The sequence below is a fragment of the Xenopus laevis genome, chromosome 2L (assembly GCF_017654675.1).
Source record: "Xenopus laevis strain J_2021 chromosome 2L, Xenopus_laevis_v10.1, whole genome shotgun sequence".
NCBI lineage: Eukaryota > Metazoa > Chordata > Amphibia > Anura > Pipidae > Xenopus > Xenopus laevis.
The window spans coordinates 157,403,661-157,413,950 of NC_054373.1; the positions used below are offsets into that span (position 1 = coordinate 157,403,661).

At 40.9% G+C, this 10,290-nt stretch overlaps 1 protein-coding gene across 1 annotated transcript in view; it reads right to left on the reverse strand.

Annotated features, from left to right (window-relative positions):
• lima1.L (LIM domain and actin binding 1 L homeolog) overlaps positions 1 to 8,953 on the reverse strand; it is a 57,015-nt gene extending 48,062 nt beyond the window's left edge. Inside the window, 1 exon segment of the mRNA NM_001094929.1 lies at positions 8,792 to 8,953. The gene's annotated coding sequence lies outside the window, so the exon portion shown is untranslated.
• Positions 8,954 to 10,290: the final 1,337 nt, after the last annotated feature.

Genomic DNA, 10,290 nt, shown 5'->3' on the forward strand with positions numbered 1-10,290 from the left:
TATCAGACAGAGAGATTAAAGCTACTCCATGCTTGGTCCTTGCAAGGTACATAATTAGATCACCAGAGCACAGATTCAGCATACTGAAGTTCTGCTAAAAAAAAGCTGAAGGGAGGCAGGTCTTATACTGGTAATCATATAACCTATTTGCAAGGACCAAATATAGAGTAGCTTCCGTTTTCCTGTTAAGTGCAAGAAATATGGATTATAACGGATTAAAACAATAGACAAAAATGATGTTGAGTAGATTCAGGCTGTAAACTTCCCCTTTTAAAGATGTATTTTCCGTCCTACATCCATATTTAGTTATATCTGTGTTACTATGTTATGCACTAGTTCTAATCCTTATTTTATTCGCCTTTGTAGTCGTATTGAGTTACCTCTATTTTCACCATTATATGCTCTTCCTGCAGTCACCAATTTGTATGCCTTTGGCCTGAATCTTTGGTTTCCTTGGACTTTCATGCACTTCTACTGTAAGTCCTGGACTCTGCAATGCTAATCTAATTTGGTATCGTCAGTTGTTGGAGCATCCCAATGTTGCTTTATGCTAGTTAACAAAAAAAAAATTGGAGCTCTTGTGACATGTGCAGCAGGTGAGGAGGAGCTCAATATTATTTCTGCACAACAAGACAGGTGTCAAGCCTCTCACACACCTTCTTTCCTTCGCTTGGTTGCATTCTTTTGTGAACTTTGGCTTTCAAGGAACTTTGTATTTGCAGACAGAAGCAAAAAAAAAAAAGTGATTCTTGGATGGTATTTAAGACAACCAAGTTACAGACACAAATGCATTATTATACATACAGGTATGGGAACTATTATCCAGAATGCTTGGGACCAGGGGTTTTCTGGATAAGAGACATTTCCAGAATTTGGATCTTCATACCTTAAACCTACTAGAATATCCCATAAACATAAAATAAACCCAGCAGGCTGGTTTTAATGATTAATTAGATCTTGGTTTGGATGAAATACAAGGCATTGTTTTATTATTTCAGAGAAAAAGAAAGTCATTTTGGATTATTTGCATAAAATAAGAGTATATGGGAGACTGCCTTTCTGTAATTCAGAGCTTTCTGGATAACTGGTTTCTGGATAACAGATCTCATACCTGATGATAGTTCTGTGATCTGAAATGCAGCTCAACTAAACGTAGGGTCAGGGCACACGCTCAGATTCGTGGAGATTAGTCACCCGGTGACAAATCTCCTCTTCTTCGGGGCGACTAATCTCCCTGAACTGACTCCCGCCAGCTACAATGTAAATCGACGCTGTGCACTTCATTTTCCACAGGGTGACTAATCTCCCTGAATCTGAGCGTGTGTCCTGACCCTTAAATGCTACATATACAGTTCATGCTAAGTCAGCCCACAAGTTAGCCTTGATTTGCTGTGCCATCACATTAACACGCCGGTTTTAAGAGAAAAGTAAAGAAATAGCTTGCTGCACCCTTCTCCATCTGCGCATTAAGCCATAATTAACTTATTAAAGGGGGGTAGTTAATCTTTAGCATGACAAACATGAATGAGACATCTTGCTGTTAGTCTTTATTTTTGATTATTTTTAGTTTTCTGAATTAATGTTTTGTTCTTCAGCTCGAGTTTAGGATTTAAATGGTTAGCTAACTTTTAGGATTCTACTAACCCTAGCAAGCAGGCAATATTTAAATAGAAAACAGAATGATAAACAGGAGATGGTCTGGATAGGGGTCAGGGATACCATCAGATGTCTTTCTACTCTGAAATTTAAAAAAAAAAAAAAAAAAACACACCCCTTTTAGGGTAATGAGTGTTTCTCAACGTGTAAAACATGCATTTCGGTGTTGAAATCTACTCCATGCGTGTACACCCAGGCCGACGCAGTGGCTTTGGGTGTAGCCACAGCTCAGTGTGGCTTTAGCCCAATAGCGCCTAAAATCCAAGACTATGATGATCGATTAATTGTTGTGTAAAACCCAGTGGACAGTAGCCATGCATGTAATACTTTATACAAAAGATACCCAACTTAATGTCCCTAGATAAAGAAATATTCATAGATAAAGAAACATTTTTTCTTCCCCTGTTTGATCCTGTAAATTCAAGGTCTACTTTTCGTGATGTCCCATTATGATCTACATCAACAAAAGCATTGTTAGCATTCTGTTCCATGGAAAATTACATGGAGAATTACTTAAATATTGATTTATGAGAAAATGTATATTGCAATATTTAAAGGGATACGGTCATGGGAAAACATGTTTTTTTTCAAAATGCATCAGTTAATAGTGCTGCTCCAGCAGAATTCTGCACTGAAATCTGTTTCTTAAAAGAGCAAACAGATTTTTTATATTTAATTTTGAAATCTGACATGGGGCTAGACATATTGTCAGTTTCCCAGCTGCCCCCAGTCATGTGACTTGTGCTCAGATAAACTTCAGTCAGTCTTTACTGCAAGTTGGAGTGATACCTACCCCCTCCCTTCCTCCCCCCAGCAGCCAATGGGAAGGTAACCAGATAACAGATCTACCAGGCAGCTGTAATCTTGTATCAGGAAACTAAGAATAGCTCTCATAAGTAAAAAGCCACGTCCCACTGAGACACATTCGGTTACATTGAGTTGGAGAAACAACCGCCTACCAGAAAGCAGTTCCATCCTAAAGTGCTGGCTCTTTCTGAAAGCACATGACCAGGCTAAATGACCTGAGATGGCTGCCTAAACGACAATATTATAAATTGAAAAAAAATACACTTGGTGGTTCAGGAATGAAATTGTACATGGTAGTGTGAATTATTTGCAGTGTAAACAGTGTAGGAATCCCTTTAACAAACAATCATTTCTTATATAACAATGTAATAAATATCTGAATGAAACAGGAGGATGATATAGTCAAGCTGATTGTCGACAGTGGCTTGAGATCTACTGATCACCAGCTAAAGGTCTACCCCTGCTGTACACGATGTTACAGTATTTGTATAAAATCTTTAGAATTTCCTGAAACACTGAACTAAGGGTAGAGCGAATTGTTTGCCCTGCACATTAAAGTCTAAGTAGTGCTTGAGTCTACTAATCCCAGAAGGAAACTTCATTGGGTGAATGCAGATAAGATACCTGCCACACTCACACATCCAGTTATTTCCTATCTACGGGCTGTTTAATGCTTCCTGTTCTGAGAAGGGAGAGAATTAAGCCATTAACTGTTATTGACAGCACAGTTATTCTGTAGGAAAGAAGAGAAAGAGCTTGCTCCACAGAGAACGTAACTGACTCGGCTAGCAGGTTTAGCCTTGCATAAGCAGTCAATGTGCCAGACAAGCTAGTCACTCACTTGCTCATAACCTCTCATAGGTTTCCCATTGTGTTAGAATCTCCTAGCATTTGTTGGTCCCGCTGCGATGCATCTGAATGGGGACACAAATACTGGAAGATGAGTCACACACACTCATATTGTTTACTGTCTGGGGATTTTTGTCGCAGAACACTTTTCCACAACAAGTTCATAAACTGGGTTCTTTACGTATTGTATTTCTTTAAACCTGGATTTCCTAAGCTATTGGTCAAGACCCAAACTGGGCCCTGTGCTTTTTTAAGGTGGGTTTTCATGACCTTTTACTACGGTACTAATCCAATGACCTTTATTTAATATGTAGACTACCTTTTATGCAGAGCTGTTGAGTCGGGAGCAATTTGGGGTATTTGGAGTCGCCAAAAATGTACCTACTCGGACTCCTCAAAAAAACAAGCACTGTATATAATCCAATCAGATTTAAGAGCGTCTATGAAGGAGGATATGGCAGAAGCAATTATGCTTCTCAGAACAATACAGCTATATGCCAGGTTCAATTAATATATACTGTAAGTTGTTTTAGGTTTTCCCAATTGTTTTTGGTTTATACAGTTTAACTTTGATTTGATTTTAGAATTACCAAAGGATTTATATGTTTTAGCTTTGGCAGTAATAAAATGCCTTGTATGTGGTATACTTCTTTCAATCAACATGGAAATTACAATATTATATTAAAGGAACAGTAATACTAAAAAGGAAAGTGTTTTAAAGTAATTAACATATATTATATTGTTAGCAGGCACTGGTAAAAGCAGCGTGTTTGCTTCTGAAAGACAACTATAGTTTATATAAACAAGCTGCTTTGTTGCCATGGGGGCAAGTTGTATCAGTAAATTATATATTCATTACTTTAATACACTCCGCTTTCGGTGTTACTGTTCCTTTAAAAAATGAGGAAATACCATAAACGGAGGAGTCGGAGTTGAATGATTTATATAATGACCCCACAGCCCTGCTTAAGGGAAGACACACACGTGGAGATTCGGGGGAGATTAGTTGCCTCACAAATTGCCTCTTGTTCGGGTGACTAATCTCCCTGCAGTGCCTCCCGCCGGCTAGAATCTAAATCGCTGGCTCATAAGGAGACTTCGGAAAACTAAGCGCACTGACTGCCATCCCACAGGTAATTTATATTCTAGCCGGCGGGAAGGTAGACCTGGGAGATTAGTCGCCCGAAGAAGAGGTGATTTGTCGCCAGGCGACTAATCTCTCCGAATCTCCACGTGTGTCTCTGCCCTTAATGTCATCAAGCTTCCTCATAAATTGAAGATGGGTCAAAATGAACAAAAGGTTTAGGTGTAGAAAGCCAAGTATGCCAGTTGCCAGTGGAACTAGGGTAAAATAACGAATGCCCATAAGGTCCCATTCCTTTGGGAGTCTGAAAGTACACTGAGGGTCGTTCAAGTTTTGCAGCCAGTCAGGGTACTCTAAACACTGGGGTTATTTACTGCCAATGAAAGATTTCAAAACTATGCAACGGGCAGGGTTAATAAAACTGAATGTTGCATTTCACCCTCCGTTCCAAAGCTTAAAGGGCATGTAAAGGCAAAAAAATAAAATCCCATTTTTAATTTCTGTAATGAAAAAGAAACCTATCTCCAATATACTGACGGTATGCAGTTAAATTCACCCTTCGTTTTACTTGCTGACAGCTGCAGTTAGGAAACTTCAGACGGTCCCTAACTGCTGTGCAGGAAAACGATCATACTTTCATACGACAGGGGGGAACCCCCACCTTACTTCCCAGAACTGGAGCAGCTCTGTTTGTTTCCCTGTAACAACAGTGTAGATTTGTATCCACAGACCCAGTGCATTCTGAATATTCTGATTATTAATCAGTCTTGCTGTATCGGCTTCTGGCAGATATTATTTCACCTGTGCTGTTTTGATGATTTATGACGATCCCAACTGAAGCCAAGACCACACTGAGCATGTGCGTAGTCTTGGTATTGCAAAGATGTTTAACAAAGTTACAAGATGAAAGCCCCCTGCGCCAACTTTAAAAGCATAAATCATTTGTTTAATTGGGCTTCTGGTGCAGTAAGTTCAGGTTTATATTTAGTATACAAAATACAGCATTTCTAACATTCTTATTTTAGTTGCCCTTTAAAGCCAGTTTTGTTTCATACTGTTATTTGGATAAATATTAACCCTCCCCAGCCAGTCCCATGCCATGTCCCTAGCACAGAGGACAAACCTGACCTCCCGCCTGAAGAGTTTGTCCCAGAAACTCCTGACTAAGAACTCTGACCCATCTAAGTCACCATTCTCTTGCATTCTTGGTGGGAGACTACAATTTCATTAATGCTTAACTTTATTTCATGCTTTGCATAACCTAATGGTTGGCACAGGCATTCTTGAAGCCCATTATTTTACAAGCATGTACAAATTTGCTAGTAAATAACTTTACAACTGCCAGCTCACTTTTTTTTTTGTTTTACCAATCCTGTTTGGGCCTATGAAAACCCATAAAGAAACCTGCATATTCAAGACCGTTAAACCCTCAGCCTTTACCCTAAGCATTGTTATATAGGTAAACTATGCTACAAAAGCATAAATTGCCCTTTGCACCTATTTATTCCCTTGCTGCGCTGGCTTTGGAGGGTCACAGCAGGGGGGTTGTGGGAGCACTCTAAAGGCTTTAAAGAGTGTGTGTGTATATATATATATATATATATATATATATATATATATATATATATATATATATATATATATATATATATATATATATATATATATATATATATATATATATATATATATATATATATATAATATAAATGCTATTGCATATGTACCCAAATAGGGGTTATTTTGTTACAAAGTTATGATCATAAAATTGATAAGCCACCATACCACATTTAGCCCTCAGTGAAAAAACAGCGTTCAACGGACATTGATTACAGGTAATGCTAAAATGCACATAAAATATAAAACAAGTTAGGGACCGCCATTTGGGGTTTACCTTGACGTGGTATGGTGGCTTATCAATTTTATGATCATAACTTTGTAACAAAATAACCCCTGTTTTGGGTACATATGCAATAGCATTTATTATACTTATATATATACTTTAAAGCCTTTAGAGTGCTCCCACAACCCCCCTGTTTTGATATTATATATATATATATATATATATATATATATATATATATATATATATATATATATATATATATATATATATATATATATATATATATATATATATATATATATATATATATATATATATATATTCTTGTACAAGGATTTGTGTAGCGTGTGGGTATTGGTAGTATTGTTGCATGCACATATATAGTCTTGTACAATGATTTGTGTTGTGTGTATATTTGTAGTTTTGTTGCAACCAGACAGGTATGAAAATTTCATTTATAAAATATACACCTGGTTGCTAGGATCTTACTCTAGCAACCAGGCAGCGGCTTGCGTGAAAGACTGGAAAATTATTAAGAGAAGAGTCTAAAACAGAAACCAATTCATAGAATCATAAAAAGAACAATAAAGACCTAATCTCACAATCTGTTTGAGTTAATGGGTGCCCCTGACCAAGCAAACACAACATTATTAGGTCCAAGTTAGAGAGAGAAAAAGAAACTAAATGCAAGTTACTGAAAACTACAAAGAAAAAAAGGCAAACTTAAAGGATATTCTTACCATCTCCCTAAAAGGAAACCCATGAGGTCACCTGTTTAATTGAGAAGCAATCAAAGTAATCCAGAAAATGTCAGTAGAACATGCTTAAGAACCAGGCAGCTACTACACATACCATGGGAGGCAAACACGGGAGATATGAACACGTTTGTGGATTTGTCTTGAAAATATATATGTATAAATTAAAAAAAAAATGTAAAAGCCCCACAGAGACAAAATGATAAGGGAAGAATGATCTGTAACTTTTTTTTACCTAGTTGCTTATGTAATTACAGGTAGTCCTGTGGCTGCAGGGCCAGCTATAGTGATAGTTATGGGAGGCAGATGCCTGGGGGTTAATGCAGAAAGGGTGCAGTTCCAGGGCCATTTGTCACTGGATGAGGAATTTAATTTTAGAATTTCAAACACTTCACTGTCTCCTCCTTCCCCTGCTTTTAGATATAGGTGCATCCAGCCATCATTAGAAATTAGAGTAAGACTAAATAAGGATATATAAATATATATTAGTGGCAGCAAGAGGGGTCAAAGTGCAGGAGACATGCAAATGGGAAAATGGGAGCAGAGACTGCCATATTCATTGGCAGAGAATTAAAACAAATACAATTCAGTACATAGTGCAAAGGAGGAGAATGGGCAAGGACTGGCGGGAGGAGAGGTGTAGAGTAAAATAATAAAAGTTTGGCACAGAGAAATACGATGCAAAGATTAGAACAACAGGACAGGGCCAAAAGGGGAGTGTGTCACATGGGAATCTTTTTTTTACAAAGAGATCCAACTAAGTCATGGGCTAAGGAGGGGAAGAAAGGCTCATGGGAAATTGATAAATAGGGAGAGGCTGAATAATGAAGGCGAGGTAAAAACTATTGTGTTAAGGGGAGAGGGTGCATGGAGAGAGAGGGGGGGGGTTGGGATAATGGCATAATGAGAAAATAAAACTGCATGTAACCCCATAATATTACATAGTACATAAGAGCCATGAATATCCTGTAAATAATATCCTTATAAATGGCGCTAAGTGATGTCATTGGTTAAATTCGGAGCTTAGTGATGTCATTTCTGTCACATGACTCACCGAAACGTGTGTATTATAATAAATAAAGTACCCCCTGTTGCAAAATATGAGGATATTAGAAGTTACCTTGTAGTTCCATGACCTGTATAAATACACTTTATATGGTCCTGGAACTCCTCGGGGACTTATAATATCCTTACACATGACAATAGGGGCTATTTTAGTCACTATATAACTGATAGCAAATTGCCTGGGAGACTCAGTGCTTCTATTGTCTGCACCTGTGCTGAAGGCTGGGATGGTATGATGGGCCAATGAGCGATCAGATTGTACATACATAGGCCAGACTTGGAAGTGGAGTGCATATAAACTATTCAATGACCTTATTAAATATGAATGCGGAGGATATTGCATCCCTGGCAGCTCCCAAGGCAACTCAGCGCAGGTCCTGCCAGTTAACCCCTTATTCACCCTCAGACACACACACACAACCTGGGCCTACTGCCGCTCTGTCTCTGTCACTGTCACCGAGGGGCAGAGGGACGGGACACAGATAAAGGAAGTAACTGCACCGACCCGGGCTCCTCGCGTCTGTGGAACTACAACTCCCATCAGCCACACACGCAGCTCAGACTGGTCAGACTATAACTATAGGCACAAGTGTCCAGGGGTATCGGTACTGTCACTAGCCCTGTCCCCTGACTGCCCACATGATCCACATCAACATGTAACCGTATCCCCCCACTTCCCAGCATCCCCTGGAAGACATGTGACACCTGCTGCTCCCTGCAGCCACTCACCCGCTCTACTGCTCCGCCACAGGTACTTGGCTGCAGAACCCGGCACACTTCCCGAACGATGCGACTGCTCAGTCTGTATGACACACCACTGGCCGCCTCTCGCTCCGACGCTCACCCGCTCTGGCACCTCTCACCTGCTACCGCCCTACGGCACTCCACCTGCACTCTCCGCCCACTGGGTGACGTCAGCAAGGCGTGCCTTAGGAACGCCCGTTAAATGAGTAATCTCTGCAGCGCCATCTAGAGGTGACTGTGCGCAGTTGGGTGATCTTTGCTCTCTGAGCCCTGAGTTATCAGCCCTGGGCTACATACAGCAAGGATCTAGATCACTGACACTTCCCCTATAAGGTAGTAGAGACAGGTGTGGACTGGGAGTCAAAATAGGCCCTGGCATTTCAGGTACACAGAGGCCCAAACAGCCCCACCAGCCAGTGGCTAACCAGATGCTACTGGGCCCCATGTCATGACTAGAGGTGAGGTATAGGGGCCGCTCTGGCTAGGGTTGCCACCTGTCTGGTTTTCACCCAGACAGCCCTGTATTTTGAAGGGCTGCCCAATAGTGATGTGCACCCCGACCTCCCACCACCTGCCCGAGCCCGACTTCCGGGTCTATTTTATAGACCCGCACTGCTCCGCTGATGATGTCACAAAAGGGGGGGACAAGAGACGCACGTCTATCAAAACTCAACCCGGAAGTCAGAAGCCAGCATTTGGAAGGTTGCGGACGGCAGTGTTGGACTAGGACACATGGGGCCCATCCAAAAACCTTAGACCAGGGGCCCACTCTCAGAACTAATATTCTTCATCTTCTCACTCAACCTCTATTCTCCTAGTCTCTTTTCTTTACATACTACATTGCATTACATTTCTTTAAATTATTCCATCTATTTAGCCTCTTTGTTCCCATAGAAATAGGAAATGGCCATGAAATAGGCCAAATGGTTAGAAGCAGGAGGGCCACTGACGCCTGGGCCCACCAGGAGTTTTCCTGGTATCCAGGTGGGCCGGTCCGACACTGGCGGGCGGGGAGAGCAGTAAGAAGAGCTCAACCCGCCCGTGACCTGGAAAAGAGCATGCGAGGTCGGCCTGAACCCACCCAACCCGCGGGTATTGGGTTGGCCCGCACATCAAAACTTTCTGCCCAATTCTCCAAATAAGGAAAACCAGGCAGGATTCCTCATGATTGTCACGGCAATCAGCCAATAACTGAATCACAGCCACGCCCCTTGACCACATGACCATGTCCTATATGTCGCCCCGTCCATGCCATCCTGTCATGCCCCACCCCCTGCCCGTTCTCCACTGGGGGAAAAGGTGGCAACCCTATGCCACCTGCCTGATATTTTACCGGACTGGCCAGTAATCCCAATGTTATTAATAGGGAAAATGCACAAAAATATAGGCAGGTATTTTTTTCACGAAAAGGTGGCAACCCTAGCTCTGGCCCTGACTGATTACACCACTGCTCCACTGCTGCCTGTGCCCATAGCCTAATTGAT